This window comes from Melanerpes formicivorus, unplaced genomic scaffold (assembly GCF_026170545.1).
Source record: "Melanerpes formicivorus ecotype bairdi unplaced genomic scaffold, bMelFor1.0.p_v2 SCAF_51, whole genome shotgun sequence".
NCBI lineage: Eukaryota > Metazoa > Chordata > Aves > Piciformes > Picidae > Melanerpes > Melanerpes formicivorus.
In genome coordinates, this window is record NW_027142403.1 from 3,101,510 (window position 1) to 3,127,484 (window position 25,975).

At 44.7% G+C, this 25,975-nt stretch overlaps 1 long non-coding RNA gene across 1 annotated transcript in view; it reads right to left on the reverse strand.

The window, feature by feature from the left end:
• LOC137452312 (uncharacterized) overlaps nt 1–25,975 on the reverse strand; it is a 152,409-nt gene that overhangs the window by 67,496 nt on the left and 58,938 nt on the right. The window contains exon 2 of the long non-coding RNA XR_010990036.1: nt 6,255–6,396. This is a non-coding gene — a long non-coding RNA (uncharacterized lncRNA). The remainder of the gene's footprint in view (nt 1–6,254; nt 6,397–25,975) is intronic.

Genomic DNA, 25,975 nt, shown 5'->3' on the forward strand with positions numbered 1-25,975 from the left:
GCAGAAATGCTGCAGCCCCCACTGCTGCCTGCCCTGACACCTGTGCAACACTGGAAAGAATTGGGGTGAAAAAGTGGCATCTTTCAAACCCTTGGACTCCTTCACCCTCTCCTTCACCCCTTCCCCAAACCTACCCACCCATCACTGACAGTCTGTTTCCCCAGTTCACTCCTTTGGCCACCCTGTAGCAGATCAATATGTCTCTGGTTGTTTCTGGTCTCCCTGTGCTGGGTCAGTCCCTGCGCACCCCACTGTGAAAACCCTGGGGCAACCCCATAACCAAGCAGGGCTGAGGACCTTGCCCCTAGCTTAGCATTCAGTCACTTCTGCTCTTTTAGAAAATCAAGATATGTACACATAAATCTACAGCAAGGACATCACCTACAAGACTTTGTTCTGTCATGTCCTATGAGCAAGAGCTTCCTTTTCTCTTGAAACAAATCTGAGCTTAGTTTGTTGCTTGCTGTTAGTAACTATGATTGATTCCTGCAATTGCTCCATATCAGAGGTGCGTAAGTGAATGTTTACCAAATACAGGTACTTTGGAGTTTGTACAATATTATTAGATAGGTCAGCATTATAAAACACTTAGGAATCCTTTGATCTGAAGGCTGTACATACATTTCAGATCTGAAATGCTTGTGGTACCAGAATATCTGTTTATGTGCACAATTCCAGATTGCCATGCATGGCAATGTTCTCCCGGTCTTTCCCTTCAGCTCTGCTAACTCAGATGTTTTAGAATTCAGTGTCAGCTTTTGCTCTACACATTACCACAAACTATTAGTGAATTAAAAAACCAAACCACACCACAGCACCAAACCCAAACCAACCAAGCAAAAAAAACCAACCTCACACCAACCAAACAAACCAAAGAAACCAAAGAAACCACAACAAAACCAACCAAAACCCTACCAACCTTTTGGTTAAATAAGAGATTAGAACTGCAGAAAAGCAGCATTCCTAGCAAACTCATGTACAATACAGATCTGCAAGGATTTTAAAGGCACTTGCTGCAAGGTGAGTTTAGTTGTCTTCAGAAAGGCACTTTTATGTGGACTATGATACTGCACATCACTAGGTGTGCTGCCTTTGAACCGGCTCGGACCTGCTGTTACTGGAAATAAGTAATTGTGCTAACTGGATGGTTAGTTCCCACAATAGCAGCTTCATAACTAGGGAGGGTACTCAGAGTGCAGCCCTTCAAGTCTCTGAATACATTATAACTTAACTCCTTGGAAGTACTGATGAGACAAACCAAGACAAAGCCCCAAACAAAACAACTCTGAGTGCCACGTGAATGAGTTTCTATGAGTGACAGAAATATTCGAGCTTCTGGACAAAAGACAATTATAGGTTAAATGGTATTTGGATAGCATCCTGTAGCTGATTAAAAATGGAACGGGCTGCTAATACAATGAGGAATGCATCTCATCACAGGCCTGAATCAACTCATAAAACAAGAAGAGGAAAATGTCTAAAAAGCTTTCTCGTTTCGTGTTCTACTGTGTACAAGCAGCACGTATGGCTTCCACTGGGCATTTTTCCAAAGGAAAAGGAAAGGAAAAGAGACAACAAAGGTGAAATATGTCTTACTTTAAACTCAGAAACTACTACTAAGGGGTGTTATGCAATTCTAGTCTGATAAACTGTTATGCCAAAGTACTACTAACTCAACAGAAATGCTGCTGTAGAAATGGTTCTGCAGCAGCTCTTCTCACTTCACTGAACTGCTGCAGGGTTTGTTGCTCTCCCATCCCTTCTGCCCTTGCTTGCATTTGTTCTGCACCATGAAGGCAATACAACAGACTTCACTTATTGAGCATCAATCACTATGGTGTTTGCTTTCCAAATTAGCTGTCCCATCCAAGGCCCACAGAAACCTTTGGGAAAAAGCATCAAGGATGCAGGATTCGATTTGCAGAGCCTTTAAGAAGAATGGAAGACCTGACTCAGATCCACTCAAGGTTTTAGAGGACTGTAGGACAGTCTTTTTCTAAGATGCTTTTCAATGTGGGTGTGCTCCCAAAATGATATCCCAGAAATCAATGTGACATGATGTCACTTTTGGCACAACATGACAGACTGACAGCAAGGAGGAATGCTCTGTTCAAATATGGGGCCAGGCATAGGGCAGTGTGAAGGGACTCCTCTTTTCTTCCTGTTCCTCAGGATGCAGCACTGGATAACACATGAAAGGCTAGTGGTGTGGAGAAACCAGGAGCAGTTTGGTCTCTGGTCTGCCATTTCTTTCACAACCCAAGTCACATCTTCAACCTCAGCCTGCACAGACACTAACAATCTAGTTTTAAACTGGCCAATGAAGCTATAGAAAAAAGGCACAGCTGCCCAAGGACTTCTTGTCAGTGCCACACTAAGCACTGGGCTGATGGAATTGTGCTGCTGAGTACTCTGCTGCCTCATCTAAAAGTGCACACAGAGATGTCCATCTTTGTGAGCCAGCAGTCTTGCTTTGTGTTGAGGGGCAAATGTCCCCTTTATCTCTCTATCTTTCAGTTTCTGATTCATCAATCAAGTATCTTGCCTATTAACACTGCTGTGAAATGGAATGCTTGAAACAAGTAATGTGCCTTGGATGGGGGAACATCTGGCACCTAGGTGACATGAACTGAGCAAGATCTTTCTTTTGTCCTTTACTCTTCCTGCCTTTCAAGTGCTCATTTCATGATGTGCTTTCTCACTTTTTTCCCCCACTAAAGAGAAGGCCAGACTGACATTGCTCACCCTTCCATGCTCCAAACTGACAACAGCTCACCTCTGCAGTGACTATTTTTCCTCCTGTTAGCAGACAAGTACTTCAGAAACCACACAGTATTTGTTATGGACAAGCGATGGACAAGTGCCACAGAGGTCAGGGGAAGAATCCAAAACTCTAGATACCATTCTGAGCTTCAGAGGACATCCATCTTTCTTTACAGCAAAAATAGGCCAGAAATACAGCAAGAATAGACTTCTCTCATGGGGTTTTGGTACTTCAGCTTCTGTTTGGGCCCAGAGCTGTCTGAAAATTTGGAAGAGAAGGTTAAAAGAAATGTTGGTGCTCGTAAGAGAGGGAAAGGGGAGAAGAAAAATAATTTGATATTTTAAAGATTTTGCTTTATTTTCTTTGGACTAATTTGTTCATGCCCAAGAGCAAGCAGGTGTCAATGATGAGGACAAGCACTTCCCAAGGCCCTAACAATCCTCCTCACTGTCCTGCATCACATACAGTCCTCTATAGAAATAGAGTATAAAGCTGTTGCAAAACACTATGAAATCAGGAGGCCAGGACCTTGTCCTTATGCTTCAGGCAAAGGATTACACTCAGCAGAGGGAAATGAGACATTAATCTCCTCTAGACTCAACACAGAAGATCCCTGCTGGCAAAAAGTGTCAACACCCAGTGAAACTGGTGTGCAAAATAAAAGAAATGCAGGACTGGCCCTGGACATACTCATGTAAAGCCCTTTGACAACAGTGGGAATCCCTTCCTGGTGGGTTCAGCTGTTCCAGACCAGACTGAAATGCCAGTCAGAAAACCAACAAATGAGATGCTACTACTACCCTTCATTTATTTAGCCTGATTGTAGTGTAAACAGACATGAAACCTGAGGAAACAAAAGCTCAGACACACCTTTTGCTTTGGGGATGTTTACATTTGCCAGCCCTTTATGAAAAGGATAAGCAGGAATTAGAAAACCAAAAAAAAAATCCCCTGAAGATATTTCCTGGTTCCTGCTTAAGCATGTGAAGGAAGAAGGAAGACTTACTCAGTTTGGACCAGTTCCAGATGCACACTCTCACCTCCACATGGGGCTTTGCCTTTGGTACTCCTCATATCCGTGTTTGCCATTCAAACTGACAGAGCCATGAACAAGCAGCAGCCAGCCAAAAGAAAAGGCTCTGTAGTGAAAACGGTGGAAAACAGGCTTGGCAGCTTGTGGGCTAAGGACAGCCCTGAGCAGTGCATGGGAGCTGCAACTTGGCAGCACAGGCCCTCAACCACAGCTAATAAAAGACTCATCTGCTTCTCTGCTTTTCATTAGCTTTTTCAGAGGATCACAGAATGGTTTGGGTTGAAAGTGACCTTGAAGATCATCCAGTTCCACTGCCTCTGCCATGCATGGGCACGGACACTTCCCACTGGACCAGGCTGCTCAAGGCCTCATCCACCCTGGCCTTGAACATCCCCAGGGAGGGGGCATCCAAGAGCTCCCTGGGCAACCTGTGTGAGGGTCTCCCCACCCTCACTGTGAAGAATTTCTTTGGAGTGTCCAGCCTGAATCTCCCCTCTTACAGTTTCAATCCATTCCCTCCTGTCCTATCACTCTAAGCCTTTGTGAGCTGTTCCTTCTCAGCTCTTTTGTAGGCCCCGGCCAGGTACTGGAAGGCCTCTGCAAGGTCTCCCAGGAGCCTTCTCTGCTCCAGGCTGAGCAGCCCCAGCTCTCATAGTCTGTTCCCATAAGGGAGGGAACGGGGAGCCCTTTGATCATTTTCATGGCCGCCTTCTGGACCTGTTCCAGCAGTTTGATGTCCTTCTTATGCTGAGGGCACCAGAACTGGTCTCAGTATTCCAGATGGGGAATCTCAAGAGAGAGGCTGGAAGAATCACCTCACTCATTCTGCTGTTCACGCTTCTTGTGGCTGCTTTCAAGCCACTCCCTGCCTGGCCTTATACCTGGTAGTGCCCCAACCCAGGTGTAGTACTTTGGCCTTCTTGAACTTCATGATGTTGGCTTGGCCCCACCTCTCAAGCCTGTTTTTTGACAGAAGAATAACAGGTCTTAACCAAAAACCTATTTGGGGCTGGTCTGCAGTCAACTGCTTTTTTACAGAAACCTGCCATTCATTCACTCAACAGTACAGCACTGATGCAAGGTTCCTGTTTTAAGATGTCTTCTTCATGTCTGTGGAGCTGTAAATCTGGCTGCATGTGAATGCAGGAATTTCCAAGTACATGTTTGACAGGGTTCTCCCTTCAACACACCACAGGATCTGCTAGGCCATGCTGAATTAGCAACCACAAAGACTAATGCATGTCAAAAGCATCAGGCAACCTCTGCTCCTCAAGAGGCAAATTCAGAATGCCAAGGATGCTGCAGTGCTGACTATGAGGGAGAAACATATGACACTTAATTTTCCAGGCAAACCTATGCACTTTTATGTCTGCTGAAATCAATGATAGCTGTCCAAGTGCTGTCCTACTGGAGTCAGGTACTTCAGCAATTTTTTCAGTATTTCATTCCTATCCCTTTATTTTCCTGTTGATTTATCTACATTAAAAACATATTAGGTGGGCCCAGAAAATACCCAATACATGCAGAGCTGGGGTTAAGAGTAGCCAAGGGAGAGGGATGAACACTAATGCCATACAGAGAGGGATCCAGCAGCTATCACTCTTCATTGTCCCGTTCATGATAGGAAATGGCAATGTTTGTACTACTCATTCCTGGCCCTGGCAAAAGGGTAATGCAAAGAGGCTGAAGGACTAAAAGGCAAGTGGTGAGACTTAGCAGCCCCTTCTGCTCACAAGTTTTCCCACTTTCCCTGGGGCTGTTGTGAGGTACCTACCAGCTGGTGCAGTTGACTCTGACTGCCCTCTAGTGCAGGGATGAAAGTGGCTGAATAATTTAAAAGGGGGAGAGAGCTACAAATGGAACACACACCTACAGCTGAATGGTGAGCAACCTCTTGCCCAAGTATTGGAAACCTATGACTGGCAAGGAGAATTCCAAGCTTGTGTTTCAGATGGCACACTGGCCATGAGCATGAGGCAACTTCAACAGTGCAGAGCAAACTTCTCATGTAAACCACATGTACTTCAGTAAAGTATCACCAAAACAGAAGCATCAAATCATAATTTTACATTTTAGAAGTGTCAGAAATGGCTTCTGGAGGTGATGAAGAGAAGACTTGGCTAGTTCAGTCTCTGCTTCACATGTCAGTGGTTGATGACTGAATCAATCCTTGAACCTGCTCATCTTACAGGAGGGTTTAGAACCCTTTTTTCCATAAGAGAATATAATACAGTTTTGATCTACTGAAATCCACGAAAGTCCAAGAAAAATATCCTGCTCTGCAACAATGGAATCACACAGAACAATTTTAAATAGTCTTGATTTTCTCATTGCTTTGGGCTTTAGAGACATTGTTCAGACAGAAAACAGAGCCACCTCATCCTTAGATTCAGCAACAATCCACAATTAGATACAGCAAGATAAAATTACATTACTGGAGAGAAAAGATCTACTTACAGTGGTTCCAAATAGACATCTGAACTATTTGTCTTCTGTACAGCTGGTGTATTCTGGCTATGCTTTGTTGTCATGAGATAAATGGATCTGCGTGAGCTGGGTCAGAACAACCACATTCTTGGGGTCCATGTGATGCTTCTTTCTGTTGAAAAGAGGAGTTATAATGAAACTAATTTAATAACATGAAATATGCAGAAGAATGCTAATGGACTACAGAGCCCTTTATCTTTTCAAGTCTTTTTGTAGCAAACTGGTTCATGCAAGATGATCCTGCTCATCGTCCTCTCTCTATGAGAGCCCAAGCTCTAAGCAAAACACAAGAAATGGTACAGATTTGTTTTGTAGTCCATATTAGAGAGAACATACTCTGAAAGTGTGGTGCTAAAGAAGCACCACCTTGTCTCTGTGGCTGAATTTAACTCACTTGAGATATATTAATAGTCCCTATTGGCCTTTACCTCACCAGCTGCACAGCTTGGCCAGCCTGCCATCTATCCACATACCTTTGGTTATATCCCTGTGTGAAACTTCTCACTCTTTGAAGATTTATCAAGCCTAAACCAAACTAATTTTCTGTGAGTATATTACCATTTCATACCCATTCCTCTTCCCAGCTCTTCTAATATTTACAAATGGGACATACCATGCTTTCACCTGACTAAAAATCAGGCCAAGGTACCATGGTAAAAACTGATTTCAATTTCAACAGGCAATTAGAAGCCTGTGCAGAACAATTCAGCATCCTCATTTGGTTCCTGGTGGGGAGTTATCCATGTAAAACTACACTGCTACAAGCTGGAGGTATGAGTTCAAGGGCATATATCATGACACAGAGCTTAAATATGGTCAGAGCCCAAACACATTGGTAGAAATTTTTACCACTGCTGTACCTATTTTGTGACTGGTTAGAAGATTTTGCCTACAATGGCACTTTCTACTCCACAATAAGTGGATGTGATGAGCTCCTTCTGGCCATCTGAGTAACTACTTCTTTTGAGAGTAATATTTGTACCAGCCTTGCTGGTGTGTCTTTTGTGACGCCTCCACCAACTACAGTCAAACGATCAGGCTTCAGAAGCAGACTCATGAAGAGCATCCCAGTTTTCTAAATGTTTCTTGCTCTCAGCACTATGCAGCCAGATTTTCAAGTTAACAGCAGCAACATCTGCCCACAGATTTTCTAACTTCCCAGTAATAAAGATGTGCTGACTCCTTGGTGTTAGCTCCTGCTGGCTGAAAAGAGCTGGGAACAGAGAGACAGACAGTCACAGCATGGAGGTGAATGCTAACCACTGGGGCAGTCAACTGAGATTCTGACTGGCAGCAGACAAATAAGAGGAATTCTTTAGGTAGCTGTCTCTTAAAATTAACCTCTTGCCAAACTCAGAGGTCTGGTTGAACCTTTGAAGAATCAGACAGAAGGATCTTCAGCTAACACTGCTGTTTTCAAGCATCCCTTGAGAGGACTGTCAGTGTACAAAGCGACAGGCACAGGCATACTTGCTCTTCCATAGGTATACTTAGCAAATACCTCCTGCTGCTGCTGCTGCTGCCACTGCTGCTGCCATTGAGGAAGAGACATAATTTCAGACCTCTTGGTATTTTGTCCCTATAAGTGCCACCATATAGCAGCACATATAGCAGCTACAGAGAAGGACAATGAAGCTGGTGAGAGGTTTGAAGAGCATGTATTGTGGGAGAGAGGCTGAATGTGCTGGGATTGTTTAGCCTTCAGAAGGGGAGGCTGAAAGGGAGATCTCATTGCCCTCTACAGATACCTGAAAGGAGATACCTGAAAGTGAGGCCAGTGTTGGCCTCTTCTTCCTCATAACTAACCACAGGACAAGAGGTAATGGCCTCAAGGTGTGTCAGGAGAAGTTTAGATTGGATATTAGGGAGAATTTACTGAAGGAGTGGTCAGTCATTGGAACAGGCTGCCCAGGGAGGTGGTGGCAATTCGAGACAAGGTATAGTGGTCAGGGAGGTGTTGGACTTGATGATCTTAGAGGTCTTGTCCAGCTTTAATGATTCTATGTTTGTATAACAAATGTAGTAGATGTGTAACAATTCAGTACACTGGACAATAGCTGGAGGAGAAAGAGCATCTGAAAGGACAAACCACTAAAATGGCATCTCCCTTAGACAAAACAAGAGAGGTCCCACTGCAAATGGAGCTGGAAGAAGCCAGACTGTATGTCTGAAGGAATAGAGATCTATATTGGGTTTGACACTGACCATAGATGCACGAGTTCCTTTTAAGCCCTCCTGCAAAGATGCATCTCAACTCTGTCCTGTAGGGATACTACCTAAGAAGTATGCATAAATTTCATACCAATATATGGCTTTATCTAGATTTAAATCAGAGTAAAGAGAAAGACTCACACTGGCAGAGTTTGCTCAAGCCCTTCATCTAACCTACCCTACTGCTGATAGCTGTGTGTGTGTCCTTAAATGGCCCAGATGTCCCATACTGATAGCACACAGCAGTGTGTATTGTGCTGATCATAGTATGGAGCAAGAACCTGGCTGTTATTAAACTACACAGAGCTAATAACTAGGCATGCAAGAGATAAGCACAGGACATAGTACTTTCACAGGGGTTTAAGGAAGCTTTGTGAGCTAATAGGTACCATCCCCACTTGTCTATGCCCTGTTGAAAACTCCAGCCTGAGGATCCCACTTTGATCTCCTTAACTCTCAGGACCAGGTATTAGTCTTCTGAATTCAGTTCAGTGCCATTATTGCACAAGCACAGGTGAGAGGCCTTGAACACAAGCCCTATGAGGAGAGGCTGAGGGAGCTGGGATTGTTTAGCCTGGAGAAGAGGAGGCTCAGGGGAGACCTCATTGCCCTCTACAACTACCTGAAAGGTGGTTGTAGCCAGGAAGGGGTTGGCCTCTTCTCCCAGGCAACCAGCACCAGAACAAGAGGACACAGTCTGAAGCTGTGCCAGGGGAGGTTTAGACTCGAGGTGAGGAGAAAGTTCTTCACCGAGAGAGTCATTTGTCATTGGAATGTGCTGCCCAGGGAGGTGGTGGAGTCACCATCCCTGGAGGCATTCAAGAGGAGATTGGACGTGGCACTTGGTGCCATGGTCTAGTCATGGGGTCTGTGTTGATAGGTTGGACTCGATGATCCTCGAGGTCTCTTCCAACCTTAGTTATACTGTGGTACTGCGATAATGTAACATTCTCTATTTTCTCACTTGCCTGCTCTCATGCAGCAGTAAATGAAAGCTTGAAGTAGCTTAGACTCAGTGAAAAGGTAGAGAGGTGGCTGGAGTTTACTCTAGGATCAAAGGCCGCACACAGGCTGGTGTTCCTGGTAGCAAATGAGCTCCTTCCCTAGCCACCCTGCAATAACATCTGCACGTCTCTAGGGACAAGCAAGGAGACAGTCTGCTGTCATTGCTATTTCAGAACAATAAAAGCAAATATAACAAGACACAACTGCTTGTCAGCTGCAGTTACTGTTTTACAGCACTGCACAAGATAAATGCTTCCACCTCCCTTCTCCCCCTTACCCAATATAACACTTGTTAAGATGAAGATTGAGATCTAGTAAATCAGACAGTCTTAAATTCAGTTTTCCACAGCAATATTAACCCTGCCCAGCAGGGTTAGTCAGACAGCAGGATGTGACAGACTACCAATCTGGCAAATAATTTGACAGTATAATTATTTTTCCTTTCAGTTTAGGAGTACATTCACATGTATGCCAAAGGGAACACAAGAGCAGAACTCAAAGGAGAATTCTCTAATGCAACTGTTTAGAGAAATTGATGTATGCCACCAATTAACTTACAGTTATACTTTTCAAGCCCACTCCCATGCTGGTTGTAACCCATCAACCAAGATACTATCCATTAAAGACAGATTATCTACCAAGATGCTATCTATTGATCCTTCTATCAAATGTATCTGCATGCAGGTATTTAGTACATGACTGCTTCCCCATAACAGTAGGCTCCAACAGTTCTTCCTCGTTTTTCAATCATTTAGGCATCTCTGATCTAGGACATTGTGAGTTTAAAGGTCTCTCAGTCACACTGTAGTCACAGTGGAAGCACATTTTGATGTTGAACAGCACAGACACAAACTTTCCCCACTCCTCTGCTGTACTAGGAGCCATGCTACTAAAAATCTGTGCTACATTATTGCCCTGAAACTGTCCTGGAGTTCCACCTACTCCAATATCTTGTAACTAAAAATGGAGCGCTCAGCTCACCCCTAAGAGGTCACTAATTAAAACAGGTATTTTTAGACTCCAGGTATGTTCAGATACACTGCAAGACATACTATAAATATTTTGTATTTTCTCATCTATTTGGTCTCCAGAAAAAGGACAGAAATGTTACCTTCACAGTCATGGCTTCCTGACTTATGAATACATATACTGGATGTAAAACAAAAGAAAGAGTAAATCCAAGGGCCTTAAATTACTTCAGCAGTTAGCCTTTCAAGTGCATTAGTAGGTGAAATGCTAGCACTTCAACTACATGGCAGAAAAAAACAACCACCAAGGTGCTGAATTTGCTGCATCAGTGGTATCCAGTTTGTAAAATTAGCTTATTTTCCCATTTTTTTTTTGCCTTCCTTTTTGACCTTTCCTCCCAACAAAGAAGGCAGGCTTTGCTGTTTCAGCTAAGGCTAGAGAGATGTTTCAAGGAAGAGGAGATGGAGTTATTTGCAGTTTCATAGAGTCACAGGATCATTAAGGTTGGAGAAGATCTCTAAGATCAAGTTGGTTGCTGGTTGATGGTAGGCTGAACATGAGCCTGCAGTGTGCCCAGGCAGCCAGGAGGGCCAATGGCATCCTGGCCTGCATCAGGAACAGTGTGGCCAGCAGGAGCAGGGAGGTCATTCTGCCCCTGTACGCTGCACTGGTTAGGCCACACCTCAAGTACTGTGTCCAGTTCCGGGCCCCTCAGTTTAGGAAGGAGGTTGACTTGCTGGAACGTGTCCAGAGAAGGGCAACAAAGTTGGTGAGGGGCTTGGAACACAGCCCTATGAGGAGAGACTGAGGGAGCTGGGGTTGCTCAGCCTGGAGAAGAGGAGACTCAGGGGTGACCTTATTGCTGTCTACAACTACCTGAAGGGTGGTTGTAGACAGGCAGAGGTTGGCCTCTTCTCCCAGGCAGCCAGCACCAGAACAAGAGGACACAGTCTCAGGCTGCGCCAGGGGAGGTTTAGGCTGGAGGTCAGGAGGAAGTTCTACACAGAGAGAGTGATTGCCCATTGGAATGGACTGCCTGGGGAGGTGGTGGAGTCACCATCACTGGAGGTGTTCAGGAGGAGACTTAACAGGGTGCTTGGTTGCATGGGTTAGTTGGTTGGGTGGTGTTGGATGATAGGTTGGACGTGATGATCTTGAAGGTCTCTTCCAACCTGGTCTGGTCTGGTCTGGTCTGGTCTGGTCTATTCTATTCTATTCTATTCTATTCTATTCTATTCTATTCTATTCTATTCTATTCTATTCTATTCTATTCTATTCTATTCTATTCTATTCTATTCTATGTCTAACTACCAACCCACCACCACCATGCCTACTAAATCACGTCCTGAAGTGCCATGTCTACATGCTTTTCTTAACACCTCTCAGGAAGGTGGCCCCACCACCTCCCTGGATAGCCTGTTATGATGCCTGACCCCTCTTTCAGAGAAGATTGTTTTTCTAATATCCAAAATTTCATCCATAATGTCTAATACCCACAATTGTAGCAAGTTGTGAAAGGTGCAAAGTGAGAAACATATCTGTAACTCCTACACTTTGGGCTTTCTGCAGCAGGCTGGGCATGCAGAGACTTTAGGAGGAATTTCCTGTCCCCTCATGGGTCTGCACATCACTTTTCCACCTTGTCTGCACCATGTCCTGATGCCAGGTATTCTGTGTACTAGGCATAGAAAGCACACACGAGTAAGTGTGTATCCTAGGGAAGAAACCTGAAAGGACTACAGAAGGCTACAGAAATTGCTAAAATGCTGGTAATCAATGGAAGAGCAAAAATTGCCCTGCTCCATCGTTTCTGAGACTCATAGCTTTCAATAGGGTATGTGGGGAAAGTGGTTTGCTGAACACACTGATCAATACATTGCTTGCATTATTGGCTTACACAGCTGTACTGTACCTAGGCATTTCCTTGCTGCTTCATCGTACTTTTGCAGAAAGGGTGGGTGCTTTTATAGGGATGAACACATAAATATTTCATCTGATTTGCTGCTTGTTTTGTGGATTTCAATTTTCCTAGCTCAAGCAAGAGAGCTGTCCATAACCTTAACATTTATAGCAGCCGTCTGTCATTCAGAGAGGTGAAAGCCCTTAACAGGAGCAGGTCTGGACATGTCACAGGGCACAGATGCTACACTCAGCTACAGTGGTTCTCTGTGGGAGAGTTAGGCTATATTACTTTTCCTGCATGAAGGTTACTGAGATACACAGATCTTTGCTGTTCAATATAAAGCTAGAATAATGCACAGTTATTGCCTTCTTCACTGAGACTAATACATAACATCCTTTTAAGTTACACAGGCTAGAGGAGAGATAAATTTGGAAGCATTACTGTAAATTGGCTGCAATTTTGCTAAAGGTTTAAGGGAGTTAAAATTCAGTGACTGTTTAGTGAGTTCAGGTAAAAGGTGAGCAAACATTGTGGAGAAACAACACTGAAACTCTCTTCATCTGTGAACCAGACAAGGAAGCTGGCAGGTCAAAACTTCCTCTCAGAATACCAGCAACTGCACCAGCTGGGTTATCTGTTTGGAGTCTTCTATTCCATCTACTCATAAGGAAGTATTCAGTCACTCAGCCAAGACACTCATCTGATTTCTCCCTTCCCCCCCTCCCCCCTCTGTAGGTCCTTGAGGGACACTATTCTTTTCCAGGGCAGATAACTCTGTAACATCTATTTGCAGGAGATATCCTCCCCAGTACCCCTAGGTGATAGCATAAGGATGTCCCTTGCTGTCACTGCTGCCTAGAATAATGTTTCCTGAATTATATTTTGAATAAGGCACATGAAGTCAATTCAGGCTAACCTAGGAATATGCTAATACTCCACTATCACCTGATACTTCACTGAAGTGGAACTCAAGCCCAAGTCCTGATATGTGTGTGGGTATATAGCTCTAGAAAGACACCCCATCTAGCCCCATAAAAGTTGCTGTTTCCCCCCCCACGCCCCATGCAGAAATGGTTGTATTGATATCACACACCTTTATAGAAATATATTGTTCATTCAGAGGAAAGGAGAGATCACAGAGCTTTAAATCCATCATGGTATTTAAAGCCACTGCCATTTCTCTGTGTAGATAAACCTCACAAATTCCAACACTTTGAGATTCATCTATCACAGTTCTTCAGATTTGGCTTCTCACAGTATTGGAGATCTTCCCAAACCTCACTGTCCTGAAATATTGTCACAATATGCAGGATCCTTCCCTGCAGTTCCACTTCAAAAAAGCTGGCAGAAGTTACACCCAGGAGCCACCAACCTTCAAAGTCTTCTGCACAGCCTTTTGTTTCTCTTCCACAAAACTGACCTTGAAATGTACTTGCTGCATCTATTCCCTCTCTTCCTCAGCTCTTGCACTGAAGAGCTTGCTGTGTTCTGCCTGATCTTCTTGAGTCATTATCTATGTCTTAATATCCATCTCTGGGTGTCTCATGTGCAAGTTAAATGACAGAAATAAAAAGCTCCACTCTTAGTAACATTTCTTAGCAAAAAACCCACAAACCCAAAACTCTGTCCTGCCAAGACCTTCTTAAAGACTTGTGATTTCTCTGTCATGAGACACTGGAATGCATTGCATCAGGTTTCAAAGACCTGACTCCTGTAGAGGATGTTCAGATCTCCTCTCAGCAGAGAATGACACTAATCTGCAGCGCTATCAATTATTTTGGAACACACATCCAGTGAATCCAGCCCTGATGCCATAAAACTGCTTCCATGTGCTCTGTCCTTTAACCCTGTCCCTACTTCTGCTGCCTCCATCTGCTCAGGAGTCCTTTCCACAGCCTCCAGGAGGAGCTTGGCTGGGACAAACGCTGGAAGTAGGTGGGCAGTAAATGAGTTGGGATGAGCTCAGAAGCATCTGCTCCCACCAGTTCTTCCTTAGCCATGGGGGAGATGCGTGAGCCACAGCCACCTCTCTCCACAGCAGCCACAGCAACAGCTACTGCCACGTTCCTTGTTTTTCTGCTGAGGCTCACCACACCGATTTTCATTAGCTAACAAGCTAGCAGCTAGGACCACAAGGGCAACTTGAAGTTGAGCAATTCCAAAGACAGGAAAACACCTCCATGCATCTCCCCAGAAGGTTATAGAAAAGATGTAGGAATTGAAAAAGAAGATTTGATCCTTTTGACTAGTGGTATAACTCTAGATGATGATGATTATGTTTTACATCAGCAACCCCTGAAATGCATAACTTCTTCACCTAGTTTTGCCAGATGTGAGCCTGAAATAAAACCAGAACATCATGATGCAGATTGTGGCTTAGAGCTCATCTTATCCAAAAGTTTCTGGTGAAGGAAAGAGGAATCCCATAGGGGCAGAAGCTAAAAGGATGACCTGCCACAGCAGCAGTGTGAGGACAGAGGTGCACTGGGACTTCAGGTCCTTTAAAGCTGGATAAAAACATGTGGTGCCTGCGATGGTGAAGCAATGCCTTAACGACCTCCTCATAGCTGCTGTACAGGGAGAAGCTGCTTGTGACCTCACACTCCAGTGATGACCTCATGTTGGCTCTATAGCAGTGAATTTTATGGATTTCTTCCTGGTTTAGCACATTGTAGAGAGGAGAGTCTGTCTCACTGAGATGAATGTGTGAAAACTGGCAACCCTGAGAAGATGCCTCCATGCTCTACCACCTGCATCTCCTACACTGGAGAGACAAGCCCTGAAGGGGAACACCTGCCTAAGGGCATCCACCTCACATTACATACCATAGTAAAACCCTGAAATTTTAATTGTATTGCCAAATTAACAGAAATGCTCCTCAAAACCCTATCTTGGCAGTGTCTAATAACAAGCTTTTTTAGAGGCCTATATCTTTCCCATAGCTGCAACTCTTCAAAAAACATAATGCTTTGTTTTGACTTGACTAAGGGCTGGGGTGGGTGGGTGGTCTGAAATCCATATGGGCTGCTTTAATTACCTTAGTCACACCAGCAGCTTCAAGTTGCCACAGCATCCTTTCTGGTTTCTCCTGTTAGCAATGAGAGAACCTTAAACTAAAAACAACTAAAAAAAATTCAGTTTAATTAGTTACAAATCACTTTTACATCATGCTTCCCTTTCTAGAGACCCTCAGCTTATGAGGTGTTTGCTGTCTGGTGACTCTTTCCTCTGACTGAGTTTTCAGAAACCAGGAGCTCAGCATGTTTTGTTAAGTTATTCTCTCACTGACTTGAAATAACACTTATTTGTTCCACTTTTCTGTGGTCTTATGTGCTCGTTCTTATTGAGTAGTTGGATGGGAGACCTTAAAGAAAATCCTACTCTGACAGGCTGATCCAATACCCTCACATGGTATCATGCAGTCTTGCACCGATGAACAGAGGTTTAGGTTGGATATTAGGAAAAATTTCTTTCCTCAAAGAGTGGTCAGGCACTGGAATAGGTTGCCCAGGGGGCTGGTAGAGTCAGTCCCTGGAGGTGTTAAAGAAATGAGTGGACATGGCACTTCAGGACATGGTTTCACAGCCATGATGGACTTGGTTTGAAGGTTGGACTCAGCGGTCTTGGAGGTCTCTTCCTACTGAAACTATTCTATGAGTCTGTGCTCTCTGATACACTGTAAAACCAGCAATAGTTTGCCTCTTTAAAGATGTTTATTCTAGAGGGTCACTGTCAGAAATGTTGCACCCCAGTTAAAATTCTTGGTACTTCCTCTCACCATGAATGCCCTAGCAGCACATCCTTGGCAGTTTCCCATTTCCTGAACCGATTTGGTATGTCACAGTATCACGCAGTACCCAACAGCTGCTGGCCAACCCAGCAGTAGATACAGCTCCACAGTGGGTAAAGTCAGTTCAGAGCAGCCCTGCAATCTCTGCATTCTTGCAGTTCTGAAGAGGGTTTCCACTCCTACAGGATGCATCACTTCCTCTTGATTACCAAAGTCAAATTTTGACCAGGCAAGCATCATTTTAAGACTCCAGGACTGCATAAAAATGTGATTCACTTGGGTACAGTGCAGCCACATTATTCATGCAAATACACTGCCAAGAGAGTCTTGCCATAATAAAGAGTTTGTGCAGGGATAACAAAGCAAGGAAGAGTCCACCCTTCTCATGATCAGTGTGATGTCATAAATCCTGGGTTGCAAGAGCTCCAGCCCTGCACTGTAGCAGTGCCAATTTCATTGTGCCTTCTCCCTCTTTACCAAGGCTTCTGCATTCCCACCAGGTGCTCCCTGGCCTGCTTGAACTGGGGACTGCTTATTTGCCTTCTTTATTTCTCAGTTTCAGAAACAGTAATTAAAAGTTTTTGCTGTTAAATTCCTCCCACCCAAGACTGTTTAAGCCCACAACAGCATGTCATCTCTCTGTGACTATGTTTATGTCTATGTCTGTACACGAGTGTGTGCATGGTTGTGTGGTGTAGCAGGTGCTTGCACCTGGCATACATATATAAGGTTTTGATACATGGGCATGACTTTGAAGAGAAATGCTCTTAATTTCAACAGTCTTTCAGTTCTTTCTTGCTAGTGGGTCCAGTCTTCTTGTTGAACAACTCTGTCTTTGCTTCCCAGTGGGTTCAGTCTCTAGTTTTGCAGACTGCACAATAGCCACAGGTTCTTGGTAGACATGGAGTTTTTGATGTGTTGCCTGACTACCTCATTTCATTTCTCCACCCTGGAATCTCAAAACTCTGTGTCCCCATTCCTTTTTTCCATCTGTTTTCTTCACAAGATGTTGTGTTCCCTTCAATTTCTGCCTCACAATTCATCTAGTCCCACTCCACAACCGCTGCTCTGCTCAGAATGTGGAAGAGTTGACCCCCACTGGGTTTCTGATGCACTATCTTGGGATCACATCCTTAAACTAGGTTGGTTGGTTTGGTTTGTTTTTCTGGTGCCCATCTATACAGGACTTTACTCTCCTGTTGCTACCTGGTGGTACCAAATCCTTCTCTGTAGTTGAGAGATCATATAGCCCAAGAAAAAAACCTACCAACAGTTGTGTTCTACTGAGGAATCACAGAATCATTTAGTTTGGAAAAGACCTCCAATGGAGTCCCACCATTAACTCTACTCTACCAAGTCCACCCCTAAGCCATATCTCCAAGCACCACATCTACATGGTTTTTAAACACATCCAGGGATGGTGACTCCATCTCCTCCCTGAGTAGCCTGTTCCAGTGCCTGATAACTCTTTAAGTGAAAAAACTTTTCTTAATGTCCAGCTTAAATCTCCCCTGGTGCAGCTTGAGGCCATTCTTCTTTGTTCCATCACTAGTTACTTGGAAGAAGAAATCAATGAAGAGGAAATGTCTCTTCTGCATGGGCAGTTTCCCCTCATCTCCCACCTTGCAGAAGTGCCTTCCATTTTTCAGACATCCTCCTATACAATTCTAGGCATTTTGCATATTTGACATTGCTTTGCTGCACTTGTCTCCTTTCCAAACACTGTCAGGAATTTGGCACTTCTCTGGCCTTCCAAATGATGGCACATAAGCCCTCTGTCATGGGGGCTCTGTAGCTTGATTTAGCTTATCTCCTCAAGCTTGTGTCAGCAGAAGTGAGAGCACATCTTGACATCCTGGATGAGGTGCCCAAAGTAGGTTCACTATTATCCTTCACTTACAATGCAGCATCTGACACTGAATGTTTAGCATCTGGTGTTTATGCATTTGAGGCTGTGGTAGTTATTTGTAGCTCAGACCAAGGGGTTCGTGCTCAAGAGACTTGCAGCCTTTGCTGAGACAAAATGAGCCAAGAGAACAGGACCAGCAAGAAGCTGTCAGGATCTGTGTGTTGCCCATACCTGCCCTAGGCTCCGCTGCTGTTCCTACATAGGGAACATAATAGCACCTAAAGGATCACCCAGAGGGAAGGGCTAACTCAATGACATTAACAGTGACATGCAAACACCATGTTGAGGACAGTCTGTGTCACAGAAAGTTGAGGACTGACACAGCTTAGAGGAAAAAGAAAGTATTATCTTTCCCAGATCAAAGACGGGAACTGAAACAGCAACTGTGACTTGTCAAGGTCACTCAAAGATTCAGCAACAGAGATGAGAACAGAAACTTTTATTTTTCTGAGTCACAGCTCAGTGCCTCAGTCACAAGTCCATCCTTCATCTCTTACTCTTACCCCAAGGGGGGAACAAGTCATTCTCATTTGCTTCCCTATCAGCAGTTTTCTATCTATAGGAGACAGGGTCTTTCTAAGCAAGCAGGGTACCAGCAAGAGTGGAGGCTGAAGTAATAAGGACACATGAGAGCCTGCCTCCCTGCTGGAGGCACACCAGACAGCTGGTGTGCATTAGAAAGGCTGCCTGATTCCTACAGCACCCTCAGATTTTGTGCCTCATGAAGTCAACACAGACAAGAAGAATTTGCAGCCCGATCCCCCTCAGATTAGGTTTCTGAACATTTCCTTTATGGCATGTGGAGAGAATCTGAAGGAGAGCTCAGCAGCACAGATATTTTCCTGGCAAGGGGACGGATCTTTGAAGCTCTCAAGTGGTCCCAGAATAAACTTCATGACTTGGGAATGAACACTATGTGCTGACAACGTCATTGGTTCATGGCTTTAAAGGCAACCTTCAGGGAAGCTTTTCTTGTGCCCGCTGCAGTGCTGTGATCCAGTGTGAGGTTGATGGTTGGGCTTGGTGATCTTGAAGGTCTCTTCCAAACAAAATAATTCTATGATTCTAACTAGTGTCTGTCTGCAGGTGTGTTCTGACAGTGGGAGAGCAGGAGCAGCCAGGGGAAAAGACATTCTTTCCTCACTCATTTAAACCTCACTCAGCTCCTGGCCTTGCCCAGTAAGATCTCCAAGTTCTTGACCATTTTTCCTTCCTACAGGTGAAAAAGAAGTAAAGGCTTCATTACTATCTTACTCATACCTGACCCCAGTTTTAGGAACAGGTCAGTAACTGTGATCAAATCTACAAGCAAAAAGATGGTGACAGATGAGCTGGATAGGTTTTGCAAGTGACAGAGAGAAAAGCTGGGGTCTACCCAGTGAGATTAGCTTTTATCCCTGCAGATTCTCCCTCCTGTAGGAGAGCATGACAGAGGAGTTGGTAGGTAATTCCAGACAAACACTTAAAGGTGTTGCAGCTGCCTGCTGCCACATCCTTAAGCAGACACAACCTTTGCTGGATTTTAGTTCACTCCTTGTTGTCTTCCTGTTCTTCATGCTGTGTCCATACTGTAAAGTGATGCATCGTCACACCATCGCATACTCATCAAAGCCTGTGATGATTGTCCCACAGCTACTTTAATCACAGGTCAGAGAAGGGGTAGCAGGAAACCAGCAGCTGGAAATCACCATCAGAGAAAGGGATGTGACAGCTAAGTAGATTGATGACAGAGGCCAAGCCGGACAACACATGCAGGGAAGAGAGGATAATCCCATGGGATCACCTCTTTTCACCACTGGACTACAGATTAGAATATCTTGCAGTTATCATGATGTGGTGCCTCACATAAAAGGGGGTGGATGAGCCCACATCAGTCATTTGGCTAATGGGGAAGAAGAAACCTCCAGAATAAAGCAGAGAGCTTTGCATGAAGTTTTGCAGAAGAGCAGCTGTTGTATGAAGTGGGCTTCCTTTTAATTATCTTGTCAATAAAGTGGAAAGTCTCCAAGAGGTAAGACTGAAGCATGATGATGGAGAGAGTGAGATATGAGCTATCAAGTCTTCAGCGTAGTGAGATCTTTAGCTGGGAGAGAAAAGGGAGAGAGGGGGACAGATCTGTGGCTCCAGCGTTGTCAGAGAGTCGCTGGTACAAAGCAGGCAGAGAGCTGATGAAAAGGCCTAGGCTGAGGCAGACCATAGCAGTGTTTCCTAGCAATCCACTCCTTATGAAAAACAAACAAACCAACCATCAAACAAAACCCAAAACAAGCCAGGAAACAAAACCAAACCAACCAAAATGCCCAACCAAAAGAAACCCAAACCCACACCCCCAATGAAACAAGCACAGCTCACAGCCTTTTCTTTTTAATCAACTAAAAATCAGACTAAACTTTTGCAAGTGCCTTTATTCCTCCCTCTTCCTGTGTTTATAAACTAAAGAGCAGGCTTTTTCCTCCCTCTCCTTTTTGTTGCTGCTTGCAAGCAGGCAAGTAGGTGTGCACTTTCTTCCTTTGTTCTCTCACAGAGAACGTTTTCTGGAATGCCACTAATGTCTTGCCAAGCACCTTTGGTCTTTCAAGAAGTTTGTGTGCACTGACATGGGAGCCCCAGCTTTGTTTCTCTTGCTGTTTAGGAGCAGATAGGGAAGAGCACATCTGAATCTTTGGCCACTATAGTAGTTTCCAAGGGACACATACCTGTGCTACCAGGTGGCACAAACTCTAAACTCCTGTAAATAGCATTCTCTTTAGAATCATGGAAAGGATGGAAATCATGGAAAGGATCATGGCAAATGGTGTCACTTCCAGCTGGCAGCCAGTCACTAGTGGTGTCCCCCAGGGATCAATGCTGGGTGCAATCGTATTCAATATCTTCATTGATGATCTGGATGAGGGGATTGAGTCCACCATTAGTAGGTTTGCAGACAACATCGATTTGGGGGCAGCTGTTGATCTGTTAGAGAGTAGGAGGGCTCTGCAGAGGGACCTTGACAGGCTGGACAGACGGGCAGAGTCCAACATGATGGCATTTAACAGGTCTAAGTGCAGGTCTAAGTGGATTCTGCACTTTGGTCACAACAACCCCATGCAGAGCTACAGGCTGGGGACAGAGTGGCTGGAGAGCAGACAGGCAGAAAGGGACCTGGGGGTGCTAATTGACAGCTGGATGAACATGAGCCAGCAGTGTGCCCAGGTGGCCAAGAAGGCTAATGGCATCCTGGCCTGCATCAAGAATAGTGTGGCCAGCAGGAGCAGGGAAGTAATTTTGCCCCTGTACTCTGCACTGGTTAGGCCACACCTTGAGTACTGTGTCCAGTTCTGGGGCCCTCAGTTTAAGAAGGATATTGAGACTCTTGAAGGTGTCCAGAGAAGGGCAAAGAGGCTGGGGAGAGGCCTTGAGCACAGCCCTACAAGGAGTGGCTGAGGGAGCTGGGATTATTTAGCCTGGAGAAGAGGAGGCTCAGGGGAGAATATATTGCTCTCTGCAACTACCTGAAAGGAGGTTGTAGCTAGGAGGGGTGCAACCAGCACCAGAACAAGAGGACACAATCTCAAGGTGTGCCAGGGGATGTTTAGACTCAAGGTGAGGAGAAAGTTCTTCACAGAGAGAGTAATTTGCCATTGGAATGTGCTGCCCAGGGAGGTGGTGGAGTCACCGTCCCTGGAGGTGTTCAAGAGGGGATTGGATGTGGCACTTGGAGCCATGGTTTAGCTGTCATGAGGTGTTAGGTATTAGGTAATAGGTTGGACTTGATGATCTCTGAGGTCTTTTCCAACCTTATTGATTCTATGATTCTATGACCTCTAGGATCAAGTCCAACCCTCAAACTAAGACCATCATGACCACTGAACTATGTCCTCAAGTGCCACATCCACACATTTCCTGAACACCTCCAGGGATGGTGACTCCACCATCTCCCTGGGCATCCTGTTACAATGCCTGACCCCTCTTTCCACAATGAAATTTTTCCTAATATCCAACCTGACACTGTTATTTCCTAATAATCTCCCCTGACACAACTTCAGGCCATTTCCTCTTGTTCTCTCACCTGACACTAGGGAGAAGAGACCAACCCCCACCTCACTCTAACCTCCTCTCAGGTAGCTGTAATGAGCGATGAAGTCTCCCCTCAGTCTCCTCTTCTACAAGGTATTTAATGAATCTTTAGATCCATTTTAGTCTTTCTGTAGTGTATGGGTTATCTGGGTAAAGTGTTAGCTTATGTCACCTTGCCCTGCACAGTTTTCTCTGAGGCAAACATTAACTTGATTCAGCTGCAAATCTGGTCCATTATGTTTAATAATTGATCAAGGCAATTATGGCACTGACCACATTTATACATAACAAAGTCACTTTCCTGGTAAGCAATTGCTGTGATTGCACCAAAAGTTACATCTATATGAACAGGACAGTGATGGGAATATTGTGAATGGCAAGAACCTCTGCAACTGGCTGCATAGTCAGAGATCATCTTCCCCATGGCACAGTTGCTCTTGACACTGCCTGCTTGGAAAGACACTTCTGATGAGATGGGTCTCCATTCTTGTCACAACTTAAACACATGGAGCTTGTGGTACTTCAGGGAAAACTTCCCTGCTCAAACAGCAGGCTCACAACATGCCTGCTCATCTGGAGGGCTGCAGGAACACTGACAGACCCCCTCAACTCTGCCCATAGGTTTTGTTTCTGGAGAGAGGATAATTACAGGAGAGTGTGAATGACAGATAATTGATATTTTTCCCAGTGTAGAGATGAGCTGCAGCTTACTCTGCCTGTTGAAGCACATGCACATCTGAATTTCCTTGCATTATAGATCTGCGCCCCCCTCCCCCCGATAGCTGTTTCAGATCCCTTCAACAGTCCTGCATAGCAACTGCAGCAACCAATGCCTTTGCTTTTTTCTCTGCAACTCTTGTTCTTTTCCATTAATTATACCAGTGCCTATTGCATGTGACCCACTGGCTCATGTGTGACACCACCAGAGGTTTATGTCCTGCTCTGTGGCACTCCAGAGAAATCACAGAGCAAAAGCTGCCTGCTGAGGGAAGCACAAAGTGGGAATTAATTGCTTGAGTTTTACCCTTGATGAGCCAGAACTGGCAAGTCTGTCATATTAGCATTGTACAAACCAAGAAACCAGCCCAGGGTTCTCCCAAAGGCCTGCTTCCCTTTGAATGTCTATATTGCCTCAGCTGGAATCACAATGTCCATCCTAATCATCGCTGTACTGTTGCTGTGATGTACTACAGCCATGAGAGTGACGAAAGGAGCAAATGGAGAATCATGAGAAATCAGGGGGAAGGGGCTTGCAGCATGGCACCTGAACTATGTGCTTCAGCTGGCAAGGAAAAGAAGGGAATGAAGAAGACATGAGTGAGCAGACAAAAATGGAAGGGGGAGTTACCCAGGGCTGTATCCTAAATTTGCAAATGTAGTGTTATCTCATGTCCCTCACTGCCAGGGAAGGATAATGGCTTCCTGCTGAAATACTCTTCCTTTTGCTGTTATTCTCTCCCCACCAAGTGTTTTCCAGTGAAACCTTGCATCTGGAGTTGTACTGGTGTGGCTGAGAGCGCAGGTTTAAGTTTAGCTAAACTGAAAACCCCTTGGAATCACAGAGGAGTAGGGTTTGGAAGGGACCTCTGGAGATCATCAAGTCCAACCCATTCCAAAGCAGGTTCACCAAGGAAATGTCACACAGAAACACAGCTAGGTGAGTTTTGAATGTTTTCAGAAACGGAGACTCCACCACCTCTCTGGGCAGCCTGTTCCAGTGCTCTGGCACCCTTACATTAAACAAGTTCCTCCTCATGTTTAGATGAGACTCCTTAGGTTCAAGTTTGTGCTCATTACCCCTCGTCCTGTCACTGGGCACTACTGAAAAAAACAACAAACAACCTGGTCCCATCCTTTAAGTATTTATATGCATTTATAAGCTCTTCCCTCCGTCTTCTCCTTTCCAGACTGAAAAGCCCCAATCCTCTCAGTCTCTCCTCGTAGGAGAGATGTTCCAGTCCCCTCATCACCTTGTAACCCTTTTCTGTACCCTCTCCAGCAAGTCGCTGTCCTTCTTGAAGCAGGGAGCCCAGAACTAGACACAGTACTCCAGATGTGGCCTCACTGGGGCAGAGTAGAGAGGGAGGAGAATCTCCCTGGATCTGCTGACCTGCTGATCTGCTGCCACGTCCTTCTTGATGCATCCCAGGATGGCATTGGCCTTTTTGGCCACAGGGGCACATTGCTGACTCATGGTCATCCAGTCACTCTTAGTCTTGCCAAATAGGCTAGGAGTATGTGCTCTTGGAATTATCTGCTCACTTTCCTTTGCACCTGTTCCCCCTGGAATATATATTTCTAGTAAGTAGGTGACAAGGATTGCACTCCATTTTTCAGATGAGATCTCTCCTGAGTCCTGAACACCACTATTCACTCTTTCTTTTCTCTCTAGATATGTTGTAGGGTATCATTTCCCTTTTAACAATTGCAACATGTTGGGACTCACAGTCACTGTGTGATGACAGTGTAATGTAGTACTAAGTGCAAGCTTTTGCCCTTCTCTGGCATTTCCAGCTGCCGAACCACCAGTGTTGCTGTTAGAGATGCCAACGCATTTCTGCACATTACAGTTAATGCCCCAGCAAAGGCAGTCACTGAATTTCATTCTTCCAACCTGATACCTTCCCTTTCTGTACAACCCACCTTTGTCTCCCCATCAGCCAGCTCTTCATCTGCCTTCTAACTTTTTCATAACTTCTCTTTTAGCAATTAATTTCTCATCTGGCCCTGTGTCAAGTACTTTATTGTAGTCTGGACAGATAAGATCTCTATCATTTCCCCTATCCAAAGCAGTTGTCTTATCAAAGAGAAATATCAAGTTATTCTGGTGTGCCCTGCTTTTGACAAATGATTATTGCATTGTACCTCAATGTTGCTTTGTCTCTGTGGGGTTTTTTATTATTATTCCCTCCTACAGATTGGCTCTAAGGTCGTGTGCACTGTGGCAGTCAGAAGAATGGGTCTGCATTTCCCTAGATTACAGCCTTTCCCTTCTCTCAGAGATAGCAGAAGTACCGCATCTGTTATTCTGCAGTCAGACACTGCCACCACCAACTTGATAATTAAAAATCCACCCTGGAAGATTTGCCATTTCATATGCCAGCTATCTGAATATTCTGAGATATACCAGTCCCTGGGACTGGAGCTGATCAAGATCCTTACATTCTGGTTTCATCTCAAAGCAGTTGTTTCCTTTTCTATATACCTGGTGCTTGCCCTGTGCTCTCCATTGCCAGAATTACTGGAAACTAAAGTGTTGTTCTTTTAACTCAGGCTGTCCCTGAGTCACACCTGTAATCTCATCATTACTTCCCCAGGCATGCACAGGGCATTTCTACATCATATCACAAAGGAATTGTTTATTGTTTCTTTGACTTGCTTTCATGAGGTCTGCATCAGGTTGGCCTTTGATTGTTCTCAATCCTTGCAGTTTTAGTCCCCTTGTCCCCCAGCACACATCAGCCATCACTGTGCCCTGCTGCTTGCTTCTAGTACAGCCTGTGCTTCTGGACTCACACCACTCTAACCATCAACTGAACTGGTTTAGAGCCAACATGAAAGACCTGTCACCAGGCTGTGTATGGGTTTAACATTAGTCATGTTCATAACTACTAAAAATTAAACTTGTGCAACAAGTGCCTAAAGATAAACCTTAAATCCTTCACTGAGATTTAAATGAGAGCATTTCATGCCCACGATCCAGTTGCTCTGGGTCAGAGAGAAAGGAGCATTTTCCCTCCTTGCCTGCTCTACATGTTCACTTATTTTGTAGATTGTCTCTTTTGTATTTTTAGAAGTGGATGTTGCTAAGGCAACCAAACTAGCTGAACATTTTGTTTCCCCAAGAA